The sequence below is a fragment of the Megalopta genalis genome, chromosome 10, assembly GCF_051020955.1.
Source record: "Megalopta genalis isolate 19385.01 chromosome 10, iyMegGena1_principal, whole genome shotgun sequence".
Lineage (NCBI taxonomy): Eukaryota > Metazoa > Arthropoda > Insecta > Hymenoptera > Halictidae > Megalopta > Megalopta genalis.
Genome location: NC_135022.1, coordinates 14,256,088 through 14,269,057, shown reverse-complemented (window position 1 = coordinate 14,269,057; position 12,970 = coordinate 14,256,088). Strand labels below are relative to the sequence as shown.

Here is a 12,970-nt window from a genome sequence, read left to right as displayed (position 1 = left end):
TGTGAAGATTCGAGTAAAAAAAGCTCGGCACGGAACGTGTTAAAAGAAGAAACACCATTTTATTTCAATTCTGTTTCTTAAAGTTGATTTCGAAAATTTTTATTTCGCTCAAAGTAATCATTACGACTGGATTGTGAATTCTATGCACTCGTGATAAAGCTGAATCGAGGAGGGGGGCTAGGGTAGGTTGTAATACGGTGTGGATTGTAACATAATTAAAATTTTCTGATCGAAAAATCTGACAATGCAGCATTATGTACAAACGACTTGACAACATCGCTAGCGTCGATGTTATTAAAACAATTCCGCATCATATGTCTGTCGTAAGTCAATAACCCCATCTTATTGCTTGGCATAAGTAAAGTCTGTTCCAGCACTTCTTTTCAATTAGTCACTATCAAATAACGTTGAAATTTTTACCTTATTCTTGCAAACGAATCGTTAGACATTACGTTATTACGATGTGTCCACGAACAAAACCTGGGTCACCCTGTATGTGTAGCTCTTCTGTCTTACTATTAACCCTTTGCGGTCGAAGCTATTCGAATTCGAAATCCAAAACATGATTTCTGATCTACGGTAATTCTATTTTATATAATTTATTGCGACTTATGCACATGAAATTGAGCCTGTTGACAAGTACAATGCGATTTTAATAGTTTCTTTTCAAGTAGAAACAAGTCCGATGCTCTTAGAATGATTTTGAAAAATGGTACACCAATTTTTAGTGGCGCCTCAGAGTCGCCATTCGAGTGCAAAGGGTTAATACAGACCATTTTTATTTTGCATACAAATCGGCAGTCCGATTGCGCCACATGAACTTTCTTCCTTTACGATCGCTGTGTTCTGAGAAACGCGTGAAAATATCTCGTCTACTCGTATAATAGGTCGTAAAAGCATCAATCCGTTATCTCATATTTCTCGAACAAACACGGTTCTCGGAACTGATCACGGAGTAATCGCAATTGCACGTGCCCGCGGTTCGATTTCGCTAGAGCGCGTCCCTAAAAGCATCTGCCAATGATGATTGAAACAGAAATCGGCGACCACCGTTTCAGCAAATGAAAATTTCATACAACTCTGCGCACCCGCTATTTCCACGATGTAGGTCAATGTCGGGGTTTGCTTGATCCTTCTCTCTTCCGCCATTTATATAAAGATCGATTAAAATGAAACACGCCGCGAACCAGACGAATGATCTTCGAACGCATATGGGTGACGATGGGATGTATTTATTTATTTTCCAATCGTAAAACTGCGACTGCGATGGCTTTATTGAGACGTGTTCAAAGGAGTAACTAGGCTGTGGACTTTCCATGCGAAACTAAAATGGTCTGCGACTGTTGTCTAAACACAGTGCCGGTCAGGAACTTTTTCGTTTCTTTAACGTTTAACGCCTCATGCCGGAGCCATTAAAGAATACTAGTTGCGCCTAAATAATGTATTGCAATATATACAGTGGCGCGAATAATTATAGGCTCGGAATAACTTTTACATTATTAATGATATTTAAACAGAAACTTAACAAGACACCATATCTCTATATTTATATATTAAAAATAACAGAAAATTGAAACATACAAATACGATATTCTCTTATGTTTTCGTTTAGATGCCATTAACAATGTAAAAGTTACTTCGAGAGTCTATAATTATGCACACCACCGTCGCATATAGTAATAAATAATACCTTACAATTTTTTGTTGATCTATTTATATGATAATAATGTTAAGAAATTAATAATCATAATGTTAATGTTGTTTTATAACAACATAAAATATAATGTATTAATCATAATGTTAATGTTGTTTTATAACAACATAAAATATAATGTATTAATCATAATGTTAATGTTGTTTTATAACAACATAAAATATAATGTATTAATCATAATGTTAATTTTCTATTGATGTATTTATATGATAATCATGTTAAGAAATTAATAATAATTAATGTTAACTTCCGCTGTCACACTGGACATTGGATATTGTCATGAGAAGAACGAAATTAACAGTTACTTCAACATACTTACAATTAGAAGAGAATTTTCGACTTCTAATAAAAAGAAAACGATTTTCTAAAATGTTCATATTATATCTTCAAACTTTTTGAACTCAATAGTATTGCTATAAATATAGATATCATATCAACATAGTCATCAAATCTGGAGACAGTTGAAAGTTAAAATGCTCAATAATGACATCGATACAAATGGCCATTTGCATCTAATTTGCACTCAGAATTCGAGTAGTATTTCTGAAGAGTTTCGAAGAGTAATGAAACTTTATTGTTTATGAGAAAATTACTTCACAATTATGGCTTTGAAACGACACTTGGTTATTAAAATTAACTCGAATTGGTAAGTATATGTATGTATAATGAACTGGATCTCATTCCTAGCATTTATCGGGGAAACAAATTCAATAGGCTTAAAACCAGAGACGCTAATTGTTACAACAGAAATGGGAGACGGTCATGGAACAACAATTATTTATACGACCAAAATGTTTTTTGTTACAAATAATAATTATGAATGACGGAAAAATCATTTTCATTTGCTGATAACGATTATCGATGAAGGAAACTCTATTTCAGTAACTAATATTAATGACCGAAATAGAATTCCCCTCATCAATAATGGTTACCAGTAAGGAAGATTTTTTTGGTAGCTTATAAATAGTTGTTTGTGACCTAAAATAACCGAAAATAACCGAGAAATTTCACCTCAATTTGCGATTAATGCCCACAACTTAAATAATAAACTGTCAATTATTGATTTTTTCTATAAATATTTCTGAAATAACTCTTGTTTTTGGACCCTGCTTAAAGGTCCTTGAAATCTTTTTACTGTTTGAAATTTCATCTACTCAGATTTTAGCATAAAATCTGCAATTTAGTAATAACGATAATAGCAACAAAGCGACTTTGTTACACATAGTAAAGCACGCCGTCAAAGGCAAAACATACCCAAGCATCGGAATAATACAGTTAACACATTACTTATCGATGACTAATCAGTAGTTCTTCAAAATCTGTGTTTCAGTGTTCAGTAGGAAGCAATAACAGTTTCAGAAGATCTAAACAATAACGATTTTAGTTATCAATCAACAAACAAGGCATAGTCAAATCGTTTCTTTCGGGTTTGTTATTTAAAGGACTATTTCAAAGCTTATTTTCATTGTAGCCGCGTTTAGAAGCTGATAAATATTTTTCCGGCAAGCAATGTGTTAAGAAACAACACCGTGGACGCTGATAAACGAAATAGATAATAAGTCAAACAAGAGATACGACAGAAATCCTCGTGTTAAACCGCTAGATATTGAAATAGTATTTGATAGCGCACGGTTTTACAGCGTACGAGAATAGAATTTAAAGGAAATTGCACAAAGTTTCTGGGATAAATCGCAAAATTACTTTCCGATAATCAATATTGGGATGAAACGAAGCATTCATGCATCACAGGCTCTTCTTCCGAATACACAGCTTCAACGTATTACGGGAAAAACGAATGTTTAGCATGAATAAGTTACAGTCGACGGAGATCTCTTCAACGTAAACATTTCTTTCTCAAGAAAATTTCATATGAGATCATAGTGTTTTGTCCGTACGTTCGGTTAGTCGCCTAACGTACATGCGCGACCGAACTATTGTACGCTCGATTCGCGCTTCCTACGGAAAACTAATGACGTGGAAGGGTCTCTAGTAGTCTTAGAGAACTTTATTTTTTGTGTTGCACTCTCTGCGAGCGCTGGTGGAAGAATGCTCTTCCAACGCTGGAAAGTCGTGGAAGAGCACCCGTGGATGGAGGTAGATTGTTTATTATTGGTCAAGGCACGAATCACCCCTTGGAGGGGGGTGTCTGCCTTGACCCTTGTTGGGGCCTGAGAGGTTTTCCCCAATGGTGGGACCTTTTTATGGCCCTTGTCTCTGGACGCAACACATAGATAGCACTGAAATATACAAGATTTGTATAGAAGAATGAAATTAATACAATATTTACTACGATAACTTACTATACAATAACAATTTAATACAAATGCAAATCAGGTAGAACTGACGTAACTTTTATGAATTATAGGGGAAGTTGAACAGACATTGATTTCTCCTCTTAATAATTTTCATAGATCGATAATAACATGATAGTTTTACCAAATTATTTCGATGTGTTTCATGTTTTGTATTTCACCTATTCGTTTGCATAGTGAAGGCATAACATTCGCAGTTTAGTTGTTAACAGTGTTGTGAATAAAAGCTTGCATGTAAGTACACGACGATATTAACTGCAGAGGGCCAATCGCAAAACAAAGAGCACTTCAGACAGTAACCTCAGAAATCTATTGAATTTGAGCTAATTCAATAAATAATAATCGTGTTAAAGGACGTAAGGGATTGTTTGTTAGAGAAATGTCAAGGTTATGTCAAGGTTATATTACACACAAAGTGTCATGCACACTAGAAAATTAAAACGGCCGTCACGGTTAAGTTACTTACTATTTTAGGTCTGAAAAATTCGTAAATATTCTTCAGATGTTCTAAAGTAAAGGTGACCAGCGTTTATCTTAAAAATATCACTGTTACGGAGTAAAAAAAAATCCGGAAAGTTCTCGCTTCGCGATTTGTTCAATACTTCGAACGCGGCTCGAGTCCGTCCCGACCATCTGTCAAAGCCTCGTGCTGCGGGCTCTCGAACTTCGCGCCGTCCCCTCTCATTGGTCAGTGTTTTCCGTTAATAACTCGTAAACAAAGCCGCAGATTGCATTTTCGCAAAGGAAAAAGTTGCTTCAAACGACCTCAGCTACCCCTCATTTTCGGCTGTTAAAATAATTGTGGAACACCCTGTATACATCTTCGCATAAGATTTGTTTCCTCGTTCGACCACTGGATTAAGTTCGGAAAGTCCCGAGACACCCTGTGTAAAAGCGATATCGATAAACGAATTTGGAGACAGGGTGACATCGTATCGTTGATATTTTAATCGTCGTTCGAGAAACGCGCAACGAAACGAACAAAAAGAAAAAAAGAATCCTCCAATTAACGTCGACGCGAGGCTCTTTGTCGAAACGAGGATACAAAATAGTTGCTTCGCATTGAATCGCGCAATCTTAAAGCGATTACTCAGCTTTATCCACAACACGATGGAATGAAATATTCATGCCGCTGATACAATGGGCGACCCGATGCAAAGAGTCGTGAGCCTCCCCCTCGCAGAACAAAGTGCAAGATTTGTTTTCTTGAACCTTCGTTCGTTGCAACAACGAATCGAACTTCGAATAGACATTCGCGGACTATCACTTTTCCGTCCGATTCGTTAGAACCGGAGCTCGCAGTAACGCCCGAACAATCTACCCTTTCATCCGCGAAATTACTAAGCAGTCCTCTCGTCTTCGTCTTTGTTCTGAGCAGGCGAGCTAGGCAAACGCACGTGCATGGTAAAAGAACGATTAGATTGGTACACGTGAAACGTCGGATTTTGTATATTCGTTGAAATACGTATAAGAGATACATATCTTCACTCTCATAGGAGAACATTTGCATTTTCCATCGTTTGTGATATTTGTACGAGCAAGAGAGGTAGCTAAATTATAATGATTCGATCTTCGAGCAGCAATTAGTAAAATTAGCATAGGCTACACGGTCCTAACCCATTCATTTTAATGCAAAAAAATTAAATGCAGAAACTACAACCGTGGAAGAGAAAAGTTCGCTCTCCCGGACAACATGGGCATTTTGAAGACGGTATTTAAAAACTTGTCGAATCCGTAAAGTTGACAAAACTTTACCGGAAACTGTAGCCGATTCGATAGATATACAGTAAATCCTCCCCGATTGTTCTTAAAAAAAAAAAAAAAAAAAAAAAATGGACAATTTAGGAAGAGAAGATATGATTGTTCGAGATACCTTGGTAATGACAAGAGCAACGAAGGATTTTAAAGACAGTATTGCAGCACTGAAATTTTTTCGATTTTTGTTACAATTTAACATTAATTTTACAAACGTCTGTAAAATTATTGAAATTATAATAATTATAATTATATATTATATATATTATAAATTTATAATATATTATACTATACTATACTATTAGTATACTATATTATACTATATATACTATATATACTATATTAGTATACTATACTATACTATTAGTATACTATATTATACTATATATACTATATATACTATATTAGTATACTATACTATACTATTAGTATACTATATTATACTATATATACTATATATACTATACTATACTATACTATAAATTTATAAAATATATATTAATATATATATTAGGTATGTGTGCACACACCACTTAGTTTTGGACTGTTTAGAGTCTGAACTTTAGACTATTTAGTACGTGGTAGGTTTGGTACCAATTAAGTAACCGTGTTATTTTGTAATGAAAAATTTTGAAAACGAGAATGTGTTTATTTGTAAATTTGTAATGGGCGTAGAGTGGATTGAATTTTTGATTCAGGTCAAATTAGCTTGAACAAAGCCCACGGGTTCGAAGGCATACACACGTACGTGGCGGGTGTCTCAGTTGATTTATACGTGTTTATTTTCTCACAATTACTACAAGCAGAGAAGAATAATTCATCTGAAGAATAGATGATATTGAAAGAGATAAATTCTAGTGTTGCTTGTAAACTGCAGATCTATATGCAAATTTGCACTTTTATCCGTTCATTTATAGAAGTTAAAATTAAAGAAAAGTTTCTTTCGTTAACTAAACGATTACTCATTTCAAGTAGAAGACAAAAATACAATTGAACTCAGTCAATTTATACGTATTACTACAGTTTAGAAATTTGCATATGTCTCTAATGCATAAAAATCCATATCCTAGTTATTAGTTCTTCCATGGACGATTTGTAAAGGTTAAATGAGAATCAACTTTGTTTCATTAAATAAAAATGTGTATTTCTGAATACACCTATCGATGCACCTGTACATTCGTTATAAAAAATAATTCTAAAAAGCCATTAATCTATTTCTAAGGTATTAGTTTTATTTACAAGAAAGATTCAATTTGTCGACCATTCGATATCACAATATTTTTTTACACTCTGGTTGCCGACTTAGCAACCCTCAAAATTCCACAAAATTAAAATGACTCGACTAACGAAGGAAAAGTTAAAAAGTTGAGATAAATGAAAAACTAATTACTGTTTCTAGCTTCTTATATTTTGTAAATCCTAACCCGATTTGGTACACTCCAATACGTCAACATAAAAAGGTTTGAAACACTTAAAATGTTAAATTGATGGACTAATGATAGTAAGAAGTTGACGTGCGGAAAATAATAGACGTTCAGAACTATTCAGACTGAATAACTTTTAAAAATAAGTTAACTTGCCATGAGTCCGGCTGCATCAATTAATAGATTAAGCAATAATTTGATTAAAAGAAAACAAAGTTGATATTCTTATTACCTTTACGCATCCACTTATAAAGGCACTACTAATAAAAGTTAATAATTCTTCCAATACCATTTAACTTACATACGACACATTTTTCCTTGCAAATAGCAGCAACGAGGAAATAAAGATACTAATACTTTATTTATCGGAAGCTTTTGATGCTCTTTTTAACGACTGAACGTAAAAGCAGTACGTAAAAGAATCTCGATAATATTCTTTTAAATGCCAATTTCAGAAGCAATTCCTGCATAATGTTAATACACATCTAATTTGTTGAATTGTGGGTATAATTGTTATCTCTTTCGAACAATGTTTTAACGTTTTGTACAATGTTCTGGAAAATTCTCAAGTGTTTCTCCCGAAACACTTTCACTTTACAGCTAAACATCTTAAGACCATATCATCATAATTGACATCGATATATTACAGATATTGAATTATCAATTATGGTCAAATGACAAGCAAAATTTATTTGTCGACTCATTGTGAGAAACTCGTGTGATGAACACAAGTGGGTCAGCCCAAGTGCTGTACCACGAGTGTATTTTTAATTCAAACACGAGGAAACAAAAACACATCATTCGATATCTGTATCGTCAAATGTTTCTCATGATCACGCGCCGCCGTACATCGTTTATTCGCGTTTCAAACGTTGTCACGTAAAAAATGCTCTTGTTGATGTACACGAACAGCCATCACAAAAGATAATGGCTCGGTCGTTACGTCATTAACGCGCTCTCTGAATTCGTAATTACCGTACGCTTAACCAAGCGAAAAAAAAACCCGCTTCTGTATAGATTCTATTTTTAATCGAAACCCAGATTAACGCTTGCTTAACTTTTTTTGTCGTCACTGTGTCGTTGTCAATAACGTTCGACCCATTCTTTTTCCAACACTATGGACCGGAGCTAATCGTGAAACTTTGGACATGCAATGAGAATTTTATTGTTCGGTGAAGCGATAATAAGAAACCGATTTGTTGACTACTACTTGTTGTCTACTACTTCTACTACTAAGGCTTCTGAAAGTTTTACTCTATTTATTATTCACGTTAAACTATTTCGGTACTTAACATTATTATTATCGATTAATTATTATTATTTATTTATAGTTAATTTTAACGTAGTCGTATTAACTGTGTATAAATATATAAATAAATACACAAATAATATATATATTATATATATATATATTTGTTAAAATTAACTATATAATAATAATTAATCGATAATAATAATGTTAAGTACCGAAATAGTTTAACGTAAATATTATATATATAATAATGTATAATATAATATAATAATATAATATTATAAATATAATATATATATAAATAAATTAAAATAGATAAGCTTTACATTGGAGAAATACGGAGTGTGATTCATTGAATTACAAAGATTGAGTAGGTTATATTGGTCCAGGTATACACACTTTTATTAAATACAAATTATTTATTACGTTTCATTATGCATATACAAATAATGGGAAATGGATAATTTTGAATTCGTTTAAATTTACTTTTATTCTGAATTAACATTTTGTATTTCTTTTTATGTTAGCATTTGTTATGTACATACATATGTTTCCAATAAAAAATGCACGACGGTCCCTTGAACAATTGTTTCGTAAAATTTTTATTTATTTTTTTAGCAGGGATGTGATAACGATGAAGATATATATATATATGTTTACCGTATTCTTATCAAAATACGCGGTAGCATATCGACACCAAGTACAACATGACGGCGAACACTACCGCGTATACTTTTACCCGAGTTTTGGAGACCAATCTAACCTAATTTGAAACCTATTCCATTAATATCTCGCTAGGCCTGCAGTGTCCGCTAATTTTGAGGAATTAGGGCACTTATGCTAATAATACCCAATTTAATATTATCAAAGAATTGAAAATTTGATATTCTTATTTAGTAAGAATATTCGGAATCGCAAATGTAAAATTTATGTAAACGAAAGTATTTTCTTTTGTTTCTGTTTTCCCGTCGATAGGGAATATGTATAAACAGAAATTAAGAGTGACTTTGTGCTCGCGTCGGAGTTGCGCTAGATCAACGTTTCAGCGACCCCAGAAATTCGGGTTGTATTGACTCGAGCCTTGGCACGACACTTGTTACCCTTCCTGCTCTGTTTATGTAATAGCTACATTTTGCTAACATCTCTGCAAGAAATTGTACCCCGGTGGAAAATAAATGAGAAAAATTATTTAATGAAATAAAATAATAGTTTTAAATAAAATAAAATAATATTTAATTAAATAAATAATAAAATTTAATTAAACTGCGATACATAAAGGAGCAACAATAGAAAGAAGAATTAGTTTGTAACTAAAATGCAATATATAGTGAAGTAAAAATTAAAAAAAATTTTAATCTGTAACTATGTATGTATATAGTAATCGGAGTTGTGCAGAATGATAATTGAATTGCTCAAGGAGATATAATTACAAAGTAATTCAATTACATTGTAGTGCATAATTCATTCAGATCGCCATTCAAATTAAATTACAATGTAATTCGTAATTCAATAGGGAAAGGTGACGCCGGGTTTGCGCGAAATCACTCTTTGTGCCGATTCGATTCCGCTCGATGCCTGATATCGATTAGTGGGTTCCTATCATCATCCATACCTTTATACCACTACATTCATACGTCCCACACTCATTGTTACAAGTATAAGAAGGACATGAAAAACATTCGGATTCGTCTACTTGAATTTTGGATCCAAGTTCGAGTTACAATGACGAGTTACAATTATAAATTAAATTAATATTTCATTCGTAAGAAACAATTAAATTTTTTATTTAATTGAAAAATCATTTAAATAATTCCACGAACGATTTATTTATTATTTCTTACTTAAAAATGAAATGTTGTTTTTTATTTGGATTTTAGAGAAAGACAAATATTAAATAACTTCTTTTCTCTTTCGTCTATTGTGTATTATGTACAAATACAATGTTATTTTGTATTCGAATTTAGATGAAAAGAAAATGATAAGTAATCCTGATTTTTCTTGTTCATCGTGCAATGAATATTAATTTCCATTTATTATTATTAGAAAACTTGAGCCATTCTTCGTGAACTCAATGATATCGCTTAGAGTGATTGAAGATCATTATTTCCCGACTTATGTGACCTGTGTTAAATAATATTATTTGAATAATAAATAATAAACAATTAAATGCTAATTAATAAGTTCCAATTCAGATCGTATTCGCAAACAAGAAATACATTTTATTACTATAAATAATTTATTTCGACCTGTATAAATAATAAGTAATTACTTCTATCTTTCATTGAAACTTCCAAATAACAAATAATTTTGTATTTAAATAATCACTTAAATGATGCCCAACTCTGGATAGTAAAAGTTGTAGTATAAACATGAAACAACGGTCGACAAAAAACATGAACATAAGATAGCGGCACGTACTATGAATGATGATAAGAAGCTGAAAATAGGCAGATGAGACAAAACATGAGTATACGAAAGAAAAAACAGAAATGTTTACTTCTTCAAAGTTCTGGGCTGTAATTTGAAGAACTGTGATTCAATTACATTGTATTTCAATTACACTCGTGATTATATATATATATAAATTGAATAATAATTGTATTAACTGAAAGGTTTGAATTACTTAATTGAATTACAATGTAATTCAAATACAATGTAAGGGTGGATCCCGAAAGCACTGCATGACTAGACTTCGATGTTGGGTACCCGAGTAGCAGAAACATTCGAGTCCCGAACCGACTCGAGACTCGGATACCCGAATTTTTCGGGTACCTGCCCACCTCCAATACAATGTAATTAAATTAACACAACTCTATATACATAAAATAGCAGAAATAAAAAGAACCTTTAGTCTGTAATTAAATTTCAATGCATAAAGAAGCAGAAATAATAAATTATTTATTTTTAAATTTTGATATATATTTTACTGTTAAAGTTTGAAAATTGTTCATACATATAATCTCATGATAATAACAAGTTTTTCGATCACCCCAAACAACGTACACGTTTCCTTGTTGCAAATATGCAATGTTTACATGCATTTTATAACGTTCCTCATGGAACGGTACAAATTTCAAATTACCTCGTAATTTCATATAAAATTCTGCACAGCCACTTATATCGAAGGGACTGTTTTACTACCTATGAAGTCTGTTTTGTTATGTATAAAATCTATTATTATCATTATTATTATTATTATTATTGTTATCCACGAAGTTTGTTTTATTTTTCACAAAACATGTTTTATTATGCATAAAGAAGGATCTGAAATATTGCAGCGTTAAAACTTTCGCTGTATTAACTTGTTCATATACTAATTATTAGTAAGGAAGAAAATGACTGGCTTATGTCTGAGCCAAAATCGGTACAATGTCGATTGAACAGCGCGTCCAAGAAAATATTTGCAAACGTTCCTACAGTATCTATAAACAATAAGAATTGTAACTGTTAGGGCGTAATTAGGTTTACGTGAATGACAGCACGAACAATCGATGATCTATAGTTCGCGTAAGATGCAAGGATCTCTTGATCTCGACTCACCGGTGTTATCGATGATCCAGCAAAGCTGCGTGGAACGCTAGACGACGTGTGGTACGATCTATGATCTCTGGAAGCGAGCGCACAAGGTTCTGTCACGTTCTCTCGCGAAGACTTCAAAGGCACTGGTCATAAAGGCAACGGAGCAGCTGATGATAGCGCGGCCCGTGTTACTACCGTCGGAGCGCGACCGCGATATTTATGTGGAGAAGCGTGTCGGCGCACTCCTTGCGAATGCTGCCGAACGGAGCCGAGCGAAAACGACCGACGCCAAGCAGCGCCGAGCAATGCCGAGTAGGACCGAGCCGGCAGTTAACCAGCCCCGCGATCGCGCCAGCCCACACTCTCGCGTGCTCTCGCGACTCACCCACAGAAGCGCGATTACCCGATGAAATCGTCGGGTCCATTTGATCGTTGGACGACGGAAAATTCATGTCCTCTGCGCGCGTCCTGCCGTGTCGTGACGAGCTGACCGGCCGGCCCGTTTGCTAGTTACGAAAACATCGCAACAGGAATTATTCGCGGTTCGGATGACGTAACCTAAACTTATCGAAGGCCGTGAACAACAGAGTGTGAGAAAGAGGAAACCCCCGCCGCGAAATCGTATGGAAATTTCAAGGCGCGATTACTATCGCGATTTCAGATTGGAAGCGCGAATTATCGGACAGTCGGATTGTGACACGGACGCGTTGTCACGGGTCACCGTGACAGCTGGATGAAATCGTAGATTTAGTACGATTGTCAAGGTTATGTACGGTTAGTCATTGCGAAAATTCGTCGTTACAAGACTCTATAAGACACTATTGTAAAACTATATAAGGGAATGTATGTATTGTATGAGAGAATTTCTCTTTCTTGTATTGTACTATACGTCATAATTTTACATATTTTATAAACCCTTTTGTCAATAACCAGGTAGGTATCCGTCTCTCCGATAATAATACGCGAGTTTACAATTTACAATTAGTCGGTAAAC

The 12,970-nt window shown here is 33.9% G+C and overlaps 1 protein-coding gene across 1 annotated transcript in view; it reads right to left on the bottom strand.

Moving 5' to 3' along the window:
• The window catches only part of Gs2 (glutamine synthetase 2), a 60,648-nt gene extending 48,411 nt beyond the window's left edge, over nt 1–12,237 (bottom strand). The window contains exon 1 of the mRNA XM_033469940.2: nt 11,998–12,237. The gene's annotated coding sequence lies outside the window, so the exon portion shown is untranslated. The remainder of the gene's footprint in view (nt 1–11,997) is intronic.
• Between the last annotated feature and the right edge of the window lie 733 nt (nt 12,238–12,970).